The sequence below is a fragment of the Corvus kubaryi genome, unplaced genomic scaffold, assembly GCF_017639235.1.
Source record: "Corvus kubaryi isolate FWS band 111438036 unplaced genomic scaffold, C.kubaryi_AGA036_p1.0 71, whole genome shotgun sequence".
NCBI lineage: Eukaryota > Metazoa > Chordata > Aves > Passeriformes > Corvidae > Corvus > Corvus kubaryi.
The window spans coordinates 17,265,513-17,279,335 of record NW_024582059.1 but is presented as its reverse complement, the minus strand read 5'-3'; the positions used below and the strand labels follow the sequence as shown (position 1 = coordinate 17,279,335).

At 42.6% G+C, this 13,823-nt stretch overlaps 1 protein-coding gene across 3 annotated transcripts in view; it reads right to left on the bottom strand.

Moving 5' to 3' along the window:
• SMAD1 (SMAD family member 1) overlaps positions 1 to 13,823 on the bottom strand; it is a 64,375-nt gene that overhangs the window by 37,469 nt on the left and 13,083 nt on the right. The window contains exon 1 of one of the 3 annotated variants that reach the window (XM_042049708.1): positions 7,523 to 7,605. The exons of 1 other annotated variant lie outside the window; for it this stretch is intronic. The gene's annotated coding sequence lies outside the window, so the exon portion shown is untranslated. Of the gene's footprint in view, positions 1 to 7,274; positions 7,359 to 7,522; positions 7,606 to 13,823 lie in introns of those variants that run through there. One more of the 3 variants, XM_042049709.1, reaches the window with a different exon arrangement.

Genomic DNA, 13,823 nt, shown 5'->3' with positions numbered 1-13,823 from the left:
AGCATGATGGACTGTTTTATTACACATGGAATTAAGTCAACAGAAAAAAAAATCATCTTGTAGTTTGCAGTTTTACTAACCTGAATAAAGCCCCTCCTAGGTTAAAATAAATCCAAACTCGCCTTCCCCAAAGTATATTTCAGCCTGGAAACCATAACAGTGATAAAAATATGTCAAATTTCACACCAGAGCATTTAGATATCAAGAGAAAGACCCTTCATCAAACAGGACTGTGTTTTATTGACAAGCCAGTTTCAGTAACTTTTCAGGACCTGGGAGCAGAATCTATACTCCTAAGCAGGTGCTAGTGTGTGGCCTAACTTGAAAGTAAATTTCTTGCTTCATGTAAGACAGCTTGGAAACCCTTGAAAAAAAGACAACTGGCCAACAGTGAGCAACGGTGTTCTGCCAACTATTCTGTCCTACCAAAACACTAGCAGAGTTTGTTTTACAACATTTTGGGAGGGCTAGAAAGGAAAGGACGAGGAGTTAAAAAACAACAGAGAACAAAAAAACCCAACCCATATATTTTTTGCTATTCTTCAGCTGTCTAAATTACAGGGACACTCCAGAGAATTAAACCATCAACTGAAAGAGCAGGAGATGTCAGTTTCACACCACGTTCCACCCTCTCTCTTACACACACTACCATGTTTATCTTGACAGAATTTTGGGACCCTTCTTTCCCCTGTCACAGAAAATATGTCCAGTTACAAGCTACATATATTTTCCCTCAACAGATCAGTTCAATCAAAGTCCTTACTAGTAAGATGCAGGTAAGACAACCAGGGCGTTTGATTAATTCCTCCCACGTCAATATTCAAATGAAACCCAGCAGATACAAAGGTGAAATACACTGGCAGAATGAAGTCAAATATGCAGCTCATTAACAGCATCTGACCAAACAGCAGATGTTTCCTCCTTCTATCACTCTTAGAAACACATTTAAGTGGAAACCACAATTTGTTGCAACATGATTCTCCAGTTATTTACTTCATCTTTAACCAAAACTGATTTTAAGCTTTTAAGCATTTAAACAGCATTTAAGTATTTATATATAAATAGTTATTACATACACAGACCTTGATAAATGTACAGACTCTTCTCAACTATATATAGGTGCAGCCTACCTTCCTCTGATTCAAATAATTTAACTTTCAACAGCAGTGACTATTATTTTAGGTATTAATATGTCCACACACACATATAGCATACCTATCCGCTCTGAAGGGTCCTATATACACACCACTGTAAGAATAAAATATCTTTAAGAGTCTCATGTCCTGGTTTAAACATGCTACACCAGACAGAATGCTGATTATATTTCCAATTCCTGAAAGTGCTTGAAATCAGAAGTCTGAAATTATTTACAAGAAAAATATCTCAGTAATTCAATCTTTCATGTAAACACAGAAGTATGAGATACCAGTTGGCAGCTGAGCAAAGTGAGAAATAAAAGCAAGTAATCAACTACGGTCACTGCATGCACCAATCAATATGAACATACGAGGTTCTCTGAACTCACAGAAAACTTTTCAACCTGCTACAGGAGTGTCAAGTGTGTGCACATATGCTTTTTTTGCTTTCATCTACTCAGACACATCCTTAAACATGTACATCAGTCTTGCCACCTCTGCAGAAGAACCTCTGTAATGCTGTAAACCCTGAAATCCAGGTTCTATTCACGGATGAAATCTGTAATGAGAGGACATATTTTCAGCTGCCCCTCAAACAATAGTTCCAAGTACTGAAAGAAGGTCCATCAGTCAAAACTGGAGGGCAGATGTGATTCTTACACCCATGCTGGGGAAAGACACAAGGACACAGAGAAAACTCTCATGATTCTGTCTATAACCACTTCAGCACTGTAAAAACTTTTAATGGGTATCTTATTTTCAAGTTACCCAATATTGGATTGATAGTCCATAGATCACTTTGATGTGGATTGGCATTTTAGTAGTTTTAATGACAAAAACATGCAAGTGATATACTTCTGAATACCATTAAGTGCTATAATTCAGACTGTCTACACTGACTTAGACAGTCTCATCTGCTGCCATGTTGGGAAGAGTGTTCCCTTTACGAGTACAGAAATATGAAATAATGCTTCAGAAATCACTGGTGAACCACATTAATGATTTGCTTACATGCCAAGTCAACATAATAGTTGGGTTTGGATGATACTGCTTTGAACAGTGCCTAAATATAATGACTTATATAAAGGCATGTTTAAAAATAATTTGTTTTCCTCCTTGTACTCTAGACTTCGCCTGTGCATGCTGGAGAAAGGGTGGGGGAAGAACCAAACGGGAGAGACTGGTGACATCTGTTCTAATATCCTTCTCCTGAGTGGATAACACATATTGGAATAAAAGTGACATAGTCCAGAACAATCACAGATCTATATTAGAATGACCAAATTGTGCAAGTGTCCAGAATAGCTCTACTGGTCAGGTTCCTCTACACTGGCAAGTCTAGAGAGGGGAAGAAAAAAGCTTCATCTCCTGATGTAAACTCAGCTTCTACACAGTCTCCCAAGACAGCAGTCCACCAGAAGAGTACAACTGAGCAAAGCAATCCGTGCTTGCAGAAAACCCTTTGGAATCTAATGATGGCTCCACTCAGCTGCTGTGTGGCACTATGGTCACAGCCCTACAACCCTTCCACCAGAGCAATCCCACGACCGCAGCTCCTGACACATCCTTCCTCCTTTCCCAAAATAAAAAAGTAATAAAAATGGACCCATCTCCACAGCTTGGCAGAGTTCAGCGTTCTGTGTGTGGAATACTTGACCTCACACAGGCTAATTAGGAGTAGTGTGCTCGCCCTTTGTTCCTATTAAACTAGGACGAACTTCCAGTGCCAACACATGCAGGCATCAAATGGATGCAGGGAGAAATCCCGTATGATCTGGGATCATTCTAGAAAATGCTTTCATTCCTTGAAATCAGCCCATCTTACTAAATGCTTGCCTTCTCTATCCCGTTAAAAAACAAAGGCGTCCCCCCCCTCAAATACACAGCAACCCGAAAAGCTTCTGTAATGCAAATTACCATTTGTCTGAGGATGAGGATAGGGATCTTTGTGGCAGCCATTAGCCAGCCAAGGGTGTTCTCACTCCTGAATCCACTTTCTGTAAAGCCCTCTACAAAAGGCCCAATCAAACATTCTCTCTGGTTATTTCAAATCTTGAAGAATAGCAACATTCTAATGGAAACAGTTATACCTCAGACTGCAGGGAGACAACACTAAAACTTTTAAAATATCAATTCAAAATTACTTCCTTCCCATCCCAAGCAAAACCCTCCATTCGATAAAAAAAATCTCTATGCTGCTCTACAGCTTGAGCAAAAGAGCTTGAGAATTGCAAGATGCCTGTGTAGATGAGCCTGTAAGTCACCAGCATTTCAAACCTCGCTTGCCAACTTGGGGTCTGTATTTTAAACTCGAATTTTCCACTCAGTACATTTCAAAGGAAAGCTTCTAGGAACTGCATATCATCTTTTAACTATTAAGACTGGTATGCATGCAGTTTTTTGCTATACACAGAAGAAAGGCCAGTGGAAAAACATTAGTCTGCTGTTACTACAGGGAAAAACAGTGAAGTTTTTATGGGCAGAATAGACTTTTCCCTACTCTGAAAGCAAAACTGGGTGAGTTTGTCATGAAAACCTAAACCAGAAATTAAAAAAATAACCAGAAACAAAACCAACAAACCTCCCACACATCGGTAGGATCGCTTCGTTAACCATAAAGCAATTTGTGCAATCTGACTTTCATTTTCACAGATTTTAAGGTTCTCTCTCCAATACAGTGGTTTCTTCATCTGCACTGACACAGCAAAAGACAGATCCACATCCACATTTTAAAAGCCACTGCACTCCAAAGTGAGTTTTAATTCTTTTATCTGCCTCTCAAAAAGCACCTTAGCTAAAGCACATGCTGTTGGGGTGCAAATTAACCTGGAGACTAATAAATCTCTTACCAGTAGTGACCATTTATTTTCTCTGCTTCACTTGCATGCCTCAAAATTTTTTTTTACTTACATTTATGACTAAAAATAATGTATGTTTCTTTCTTGGCTGGGAGAACCTCAGGAGATTAAAAATTCACACCAATTCAGGTATGAGGAGTTGGTTTAAACACTAACAAATGCAAAACTCTCAAATCCCCAAGCAGCACACTGCCTAGCAGAAAGAAGAAAGAAAAGTCATTTTTGCGGGATTTTTCCCAAAACACATCATAGTAATTTTACCAGCAGAAACAGCAAGACCTAAGATGCTGAGTATTTAGCAAACATTTTACTACCTGTGGCACGCTATTTTCTAGGGCTGTTAGAGGAAAACACGAATCTGAAGCCACAGTTGTCTTCACTAAGAAAAGCACAGTGACCTATGCCAACTCATATTCACAATTAGAGTCTCTGTTCTAGAATAAGTTTGGCCATATAGTTCAAGCAATGACTAAAATGCTCTGTCCTATACAAGAACTCAGATCTGCAGGAACATTTCAACAGGCAGTTACAAACTTCAGTAGGCTAGAAATACTAGGGGGAAAAAAGCCAAACAATTGGATTGTTTTCCTGTTTGTTCCTTTGATATCTGATAGCACAGTCTGCAGGTAAAGTCTAGTTGATCCTTGAGAAAGGATGTATAAATTTCAGAGATTCACTCACAGCCACTTCCCCACACACACATCCCAAAGCTGCACATTCCTTCATCTATTTCAGCTCCTAATGACTGCAAGGAAGAGATTGAGAGTCAACCTAAATTGGTTCAGCTTTTACTCTTCACAGGGCCACAAGTGTTAACTTCAATTTATCTTTGTGTAACTTAAATAATAAACACGGTGCTCTCTTTATTTGATTCTTAAACCAGCCGTATCTGAAGCACAATGGGACATGTCACAGACACTTGCTTTGCTGCCCTCATAATATGGTTTAATTATGATGACTGAACTAACAGGCTCACATCATAGACTTTTACAGGTTGACCCTGTGTCATCCTGATGTATCATTTTGCACCAGTTCAGTGCTGTAAATCAATTTAAGATCTCCAGCAGGTTGAAAAGGCTGGTAATGATGCTTTCTCTGCAGTCTCTGGGGACTCCACATTATACACAACTTACATTATTTATAAAGCTGAGATGATGCCTCCATTAGGCCTGTAAGACTACTCAAATGAGCTTTTATTTTACACACATGGCTTGGGCTCCACAGAGCAGAACACTGGCAATATGTAATATCCAGTGCATTCATGCTCTAATTTTAAAAAAAACCCAAACAGTCATAACCCATTCGTTTTTAAAATTTAAATCTTTATAGCAAGCAAAGAAACTCATAGTTCAATCTGAATAATTTCCCAGTACTCAGAAACACAAGTAGCACTTTTATTAACCTTTGTATTACTTTTCTTTACATTCAGCTCTTTACTTTTGTGTTCAAACTACAGAGGAAAAGCAAACACCAGACTCATCAGCTTTCAAATATTTGATTTGATAGTTAATATTTATACCAAAACAGAAAGATCTCCATCTGTTTACTCAGTCACTTCTCTCAAATGTATTGGATCATCACATCTTTAAGGGTACACAAAAAAGCAAGTTGAACAGAACAGAGTAGGAAAAAAATGTATTTGATTACATACCCAATGCTAATGGGGTCAAAACAGATGCAAGGACAAATCCCTACCCTTAGGGTAACTTGATCATGCGTTGAACTGATCCTTTCTGGTAGCTGTGGAAGGCTTCTGGATCGCCCAAATCAAGCGCCTATGTACAGTCTGAAGTAAATTGCAAGACTTCATCCCTAAGACCACAGCAAGAACTTCAGAAAGGGCCAGATCTCTCTCATTTTCTTACTGATGTTCTTCCAGTCACAGTAGAGAAGTGAGCACTCAAAACCTGCACTAAAATCCAATGAGAATCTTGAAAAAGCTTCATAGCACGGCTCTCTGGTTCAAGGTGGAAATTAAGTATTAATCAGCTGCGACTAAAAAACTCATGTCCCATAATTCAACCAAGTCATTACTCACAAGTAAAAGAAAAAAATAAGCCAAACTTAGGTTCCGTCACATGATTTGCTCCTATTGTTTGACAGGACAAGGTGCATGCAGTCAACCACATGAAGAATTACAGACACACACCTGCAAAGAAACGTGTTCTCTGTGGGCTGGGCAAGCTACAGTTTTTATTCTTACTCCTGAGTGCTGCTTAAAAACACATATAACTATTGGAAGAAAAAGTATTAAACAAGTTTTCTTTTTTGGACTTCCTCTCTGTGTGCAAAAGAAATACAAACTATCAGCTATGACAGCTCTTTCCTAAGACACATGTTATTTTTAAGGTGTAGTATCTTTGAACACTGACATCCATTAAACACTGACATGTTTCAGGCAATGATCTTTTCCATTTGCCTGTATCTGAAATACACATCTACTTTTATTCCTCCCCATCTGGCTCTAACAGTACTGTTTTTATTAACTTCTGTTTATAATACTTCCCCAAATAAAACTGTTACCTTTTAGACAGGCAGTAAGCATCATTTTATCCTAAAATACATCAAAATAACGATTAATTCTCAGAATAAGCTGTTCTTATCCAGATCTTGTAAAAGCAAACTGTAAGGTCGGACCACGTACCTTCTTCAGATTGATCTACTAACAAAAGAGCAATCACAGCAGCCCTGCCTCGGTCAGAACTCCCTCTGACTTCAGTTTATATTTAAAAAAAAAAAAAAAAGTCAGTATTTGGCCCAGATCCTTTTGAACGCATGACTGAGTATCTCCACGCCAGTAAATTTTAATACGCTTTAAAGATCTATATTCAGGATAAGATTATTTGGCTGTACGAGTATATGAAGCAATTATACTGAGGAGGGGGAAAATCTCAAGCATCCAAACCCTCTAACAGGGAAAAGGAAAAAAAAAAGTGAACTTTCCTTGACCTCTAAGCACAGATTTGTCATTAAAGAAGAAAGGGGAGGGGGGGCAGGGGGGGGAAACCAGGAAGGGAAGGGGCTGTTGAAAGAAAGAAAAGAAAGGAAAGGGAGAAAAAGAAGAAAGAAGATAAATTAGACAGAGAGGGACGCGGCTGGGCCGAGGCGGGAGGCGAAAGGCTGTTCCCGCACACACAAAGGCAGCCCCTGCCCCGGCCGGCCGGGGCTCCGCCGCGTCCCCGCGGGCCACGATGGGGCTGGGGCTGGGGAGGAGGCGCAGGACGGCGGCTTCCCGGCAGGGAAGGGCTTTGCCACCCGCCGGGCCCGGCGCGGCACCTACCCACCAACTTGGAGCCGGGAGCGGCCCCCGCCGGGCCGCCGCAGGGACGCCATCATGCCGGGAAGGAGAGCGGGAGCGCAGCGCTGCCCAGAGCCGCTCCCGCCGCGCCGCCCGGCCCCGCGGCCGGGAACCACCGCGGCAGCTCCGGGCAAGGAGCGAGCAGGAGGAGGAGGAGGATGCGCGGGTACAGCCGCCCGGCCCCGGGGGCAGCGAGCGGGGAGAGGCGCGGGGAGACGCGAAGTTGTTACCGGCTGGCGGGCAGTGACGGGCGGCCGGCGGGCAGCTTCTCCGCGCCGGGATCGGGATCGGGATGGATGTGGCTCGGCTGGCGTCAGGCGGCCGGAGCCGCCCCGCGCCGCTCACCGGCACACACACACACTCACACACACACACACGCACCGGCCCGGCCAGGGATCCTCCCCAAATTCCCGCCCCCGCCGCCGCGCCGCCGGGTCCCGCTGGGAGCGCTGCGCCCGCCGCCGGAGAGCGGCCCCGGCCCGGCCCGGCCCGACACGGCCGCTGTGTGCCCTGGCCGGCAGCCCGACCCCCGCCCCGGCTGTGAGCCCCCTCCGACACCCTCACTGGGGCTTAAAAGGCGTTACTGCACCGCCGGAACGGCCGGGGAGCTCCGGCAGCGAGGCTGCGGGGACAGCGGCAGATGCTGTCGGAGTTAATTCCTGATCGAACAGGATTATGTCCTGCCGCTTGGCACGGGTGATTCAGCCTTGACTTGGTCTAGTCTTAATACTGAAGTAATTGCTGTAATACCTGCCAATGATAGAGCACTCTCTATCCGCAGGTGTTTTACACGTGGACGTCCTCCTGCCCGTAGGTATTGCTGCACTTACTCCTCATTCATGCGAGTAAACCCATTACAGTGCATGAGGCTTCTTGTGCAAGTCAGACCCACAGTAATGAACCCTCACGCCGCTGTCCGTCTGAAGCGAACTTGAACTCCATTTGGAGCTGCAAGTGTCAGCTCCGAAGTAGAACTGGCTGGAAGTTTGGAGTCCACATGTGGAACGGTGGAACAGTGAGCTTCTCCTGCCTGCTGTGTTTACGGGGATCTTTACAGTAGTCAGTTAAGTGTTGCACAAACAAGATTGAACTGAAACTGATTCTTTAACTAATACTTTGGCTTTTATCCAGTCATCATTCCTGGAAGGAGCTATGAAGCAACAAGTGCAAGATGTTTCTACGTGGCAAAATACTCTGATACGCCTATACTGGCACAATTACATCCCTATACTTAGGCCAGTAAAGTTTCACATGTATAGGCAGTTCTGGGTATGGCTTTAACCTAATTTTAAAATCCAGCAACACTGAGGCCCAGAGGACTTAAGGCCCTGAGAGTTTTACTGGGTGAACAGTGGTCCTGCCCACCTGGGTGCATTGTGAGTCTGAAGACACAGAACTGGAATGGCTTGCCCAAGGTTGCAGAAGGAGCATGATGGCAGCAGTAAAAAATACCCAGGTTTATGCCTGTAAGGGTATCAGCATTTCTTTTTAACTTCATAATCCAAAATTCATCCATTTCTTTGCCACATAAATACCACATAAATGGCAAACAGGTGAACTGTACTATGTTGTTAGGTATTATGCTACAATAATAGTAGAGGAACTCCCACACAGGATGAGGCCATAATATTGAAGGGGGAAGCCTGGAATAAAATTGCTATTTTACTGCTTAAGTTTTGAACCTTAAATGATTTAAGATGAGTGAACTTCAATAATCATCTTTAATGTGTATTTTGTGCTTGTACTGTGCACAACTACAGTTAGCAAGTAAATTTTTTGTGTGCAATCACGGATGCAGTGCAGCACTGGGCTGCAGATACAACCGGTAAAGTTTATCTCAAGAAAAACTGAAAGGTCTTTAAATTTTGTCAATGTAATGAAGAGATTTGCAAGCAAGGTACAGGAGAAACACGAAACTGATAGTGGTTTTTGTACTGAGGTAGTGCTTAATCCGGAGCCAAGTGTCCTGGATCAAGAGTGGTGGATGCAGCAGAAGTATCTGCCCCAAAAACTTGGCAGTCTCCGTGATCCAGTCTCACACAGAGAAATACACGGAAAAGGCCTTATGCGTGCCTGAGCTCTGCTCTGCTCTGCATGCTGACTTGGCGGGCACAAGCTCCATCCACTGGATCCTGGTTGCTCGAGTATCAATTCATGATTCACGCTAAACAGATATGACAAGGAGATAATTAGGGAAGCACTGCAGTTTGTCAGGTGTCTTGTTAAAACCACGGTTTTACTGCTTTTGTTGCTGTTAGAGTTGACTGGTTGGTTGGCTTTGGCATGAGAGAATTAAATTACTTTCTACTTACATTGAGGCTTGGGGAGGATCACATTAATATGCTCCTTTTCCTAAAAAGGGCTATAAAACAGCCTAGGAGAGTCTTCTGCTGATGTTTAATAACCAGAGTGGTTATCCTGGAGAGGGCCGGTTAGACCTGGCTTCAGACAGACCAGTGGTGTGAGAAGGCATGGGGACAAGCAGAAACAGTGTGCCCTGGTCAGATCTGCCTCGAGGCTTCCCTGGCTGTGCTGTTCTGGCACACAGCTGAGTCAAACTTCAAGTCTGCTCCCTGCTTTAGGATGTCCAGTCGGAGTTGACTGTCCAAACCCATTACTCTGTGGGTGAGCAGTATCAGCAGTGTCCTATTGCACACTCACCACTTCTAACTCCATTGGCTACTTTAATACCCTGAATCATTAACTTCTTCCTGGCTTTTCTGAATAACATTACAAAACTGAAAAAAGGCAATCAGAGGGGTATGTACATCTGGGTATCAATCTTGATGTTCTTCTGCACTGGGCTGAATAACTGTGCTATCTCAAGAGGCGACAGAGAATGGGTTTTTTCTCTTTTTGCTCTACAGCTATATGATCATTGAAACTGGCGTAAGGAAAACAGGCCATGAGGCTGGGGCAATGAAGAAGGAGAAGAATCATTCCTTCTGTAAACAGCCTCGCTTTTCATCAGAGTAGGTGCACAATCTGATGACACCATCAGTCATAAGGCATGTGAACCTGAATTTTAATGGAGTTGGGGCACTTATGCAGATCAACTTCTAATATGATTCTCAAAGGAAACTTTAATCTCAGAGACACTTTCTAACATCTCACCAAGCACCTTTAAAATCTGTGTCTCGGAAACAGATTATCAGAAGGCTGAGTGCTAAAAGACATTCATTATGCTGCATATTTTATACTATTATGTAATGAGTATTTAAGAAATACTACTATTACCAATACTGTGGCTACAACAACTATTAGCTTTCGATCTTCCTCTAAAATCCAAGTGTGTATGTAGATTATGATTTGGTATTTCTTGTTAACTTCAGCCAGGCTTCATCTGGCTTAACCAGCGATGCAGAGTGTCTTCTGGAGACAGTTTAGCTCCAAAGTCAGTAACTTTGCTTCACCTTCATGTACACCAGGGTTCTGCCAGAAATTAAGAGTTTCATGGATAATTAAATAATTAAATTATATCAAACACCCAGGTTATTATTTACATTAAAATCACTGGAATAATTTTCTTTTCAGCCATTACACTGTTGCCCTAGCATGGGAAAATACCAACAATATTTTCAGAGAGAAGAGGCAGTTCTCTCAACAAGAATAATAGCTTTTTAAGGATACTGGATTTCATTATTTCCTTCTTTCTTGGTCTGGCTGGTAAAATTTATCACCCTCTGTCCTTCATGGCTTGTCTGCTTCATCTTTGAGTAGGTGAGGTATTAAACAAGCCTCCCACCTCAGCATTATTAACATAGGATATCCAGACTGCTTAGCAACTACACAAATCTGTTTGGGAAAGGTGCCTCAGGCAGAAGACAGCATAGGGAAGAAGGTAGGGAGCGTTTATAGGAGGTCATCATAACTGTGCAGTGCTACATATGGTTTTCAAAGCCCATCTGGATACAAGGTCCTGTCTAGCCACAGTACAAGCACAGGAAAAAAGGAACTAAATTGGGAAAGGCCTTGAAGACTAATTGTGACATGAGGGCTCTCTATAGTCCTGCTTTGAGGTGTCTGGCCATTTTCTGGAATGAAGTGTACTCCTGCATGAGTTTGTAGAGTCAGATATCTACTTGGGACCTGCCTCAGTGTTCTGACTCACTGTCATAGGCAAAAGAACAAAGAATCCATTTCACTCTTAGAAGTTCTTCCTAAACTGGCCCACCATGATTAAGTGGGATTCATATAGAATAAATGTAGAACTTGATAATTTTACAAGGTTATTACATGTGTTTCCCTCTGTTATATTAAATAAGGCTTCTGCCATAAATCTATCTGCAGATACCAGAAAGGTCTTTGATCAGATTGAGTAGTCATTCGTCTTTTCCACTGCTGAGATTATGGGAATCAGACCAAAATTCATTACTTTCTTAAAATTAATGTACCCAGCTAAAGCTGCCAAGATCTTTATTAAAAGTTACTATTCCAAAAGGTTTGGGCTGAAAGAAAGTATTAAGCAGGGCACTCCCTTATCTCCTTTACTGGTTGTTTTCTCAATAGACTCTGATGTAAGGACTTTGCTCCAGCAATGTTACATTTCTGGTAAAGAAGGGAGATTGCCTTCTGTTCTGACAGCTCATCACATGCTTCCAGGAAGCACAGTATTCCTGCCCCCTGTACTGCACCAGTATTGTACTTTCTAGAGAATTAAATTCTCCCTTTGGATCTTGTCTGCATCCATGTAGAAGCTTTTGAAGGTAGTTTCACTTTCTCCTGCCTGTCACCTCAGCAAGCGATAATGGACTCGGTGTAATCAAACATTATCGGTTCTTTGAAAATTAAATTTCTCTTCAGTCATTCAGCTTAAAAAGATTTACATAACTGGAATAACCTAGCTCTATTGCTGGTTTCTTGGAAGACACCGCTAAGATTAATCTTATCTCCCACTTTAATGACTGTTTTCAAGTTCTTACAGTCCTTGTCCCAGTTACATCTTGTTGCGAAAACCACCGGAGAATGATATATTAAAATTTATTCAGACAGGTGGCAGAGGCAAAATTAAAGCTAATAACTCTATGAGAAAAGAAATCAAAGGTGGTTTGGCAATCCTGAGGTGTTACTTCTTGGTCCCTTGGTTGCCGTGGCTGCACAAGCAGTGCCCAAATGCCTGGGCTGTGCGAGTGGCTGTGTGCCACAGCTTGCTGGCAGGACTAGGGACTGCCATGGTCACACAGCTGCACTAGCACCCATGGGATAAAGAGCCTTGGAGCAGGACTGCTTGTGGCAATGTGCAAAGGCTGGAAACACCATGGTAATTGTCTCAACAGAGGGGTCTATCTCATTTATACCCAAAGAGGAGATGACTATATTACACCATTGGAAGACTAACAAAATGACATATACTGCATCTAAATGCATCCCTTTACTACTACATTTGGTTGATATTTTGTATACTCGGCCCATTTTATATAATGATAAAAAACATAAAAGGAAAAGGTTCTGAATTCTAAGTCAGGTTGCCTGAGCTCAGTGTCACTCTTGGCTGAATAAGTCGGTGTGAAACAGTCCCACCCTCCCTCCTACGCAAGGGCTGCTCAGCCCTAACCCCGTGTCACCCAGCCGCTCTGTGCTGGCACAGTTGTTGTGCAGCTGCGAGCTGAACAGGCCTAGAGAACTCAGATGGCTGGGGAGAGCAAATGTTTCAGGGGCCAAGCTCGTTTTTAATTTGGATCAGTTTCCTGATCTGGCTCACTGTGTGGTTGTCCAAATCCTTGTGCTGCTCTTGCTCAGGGGCAGGACTGAGGTAGGAGGAAGGGTGAAACTTATCTTTTTTATTGTGTTGTTGACTTTAGCCAGTTTAAGGTGGTTATGAAATGGTGATAGACTAAGCAAGCTTTGTTTTAACCAAGGAAAAATGCTTTAATTTTGAGCATAACCGCAAAGGTGGTTTTAGAACTGCACTAACCATACAAACAGGACTCACTGGTGAGTAACAGAACACATGGAGAATGTGTGACTGGACTGAGAAATTCAGTGAGCTGATGTGATCACTGCATATTAGAAAAGGCAGCTGTTGGACATTACACTGCATGGTAAAAAGAAAAAAGCCTGTTGCTCTTCTGCTGTTCATGAACCAACCAGAGACCAAAGAATTGCAAGGATCCCACCAAAAATTCTTAATTGACTCTTCAAAAGACAGAGTGATTCTCATCTGACTTAAAAGAAGCTGATAGCTCAGCACTGGGTATGCCTGCATTCCCACGGGTTTTTTTCTTTCCCGTATTCTCCAGAGTTTTCCTTTGCTCTTTGCTTAAGGCGTGGAAGAAACTGAACTTTGGAGAGTAAGTAAATCAGTGTTTAATTAGTCATCACAAGGCAATGGGCTCGTAGTGAGTCCTCAATAGCAGACAGCCCGGACAATGAATGTATGTGTGTTACATTAGTTTCCGTTTGCACGTTGAGGAGGAAATTACCTTGTAGGTTTCAGGGAACCGGGCAGTCCCACAAAGTGTTGGAAAAGGTTGCCCACATGACAAAAGCTTTTAGACCAATTTTAAATGCCACTCTTTTCTTGCTTGACCC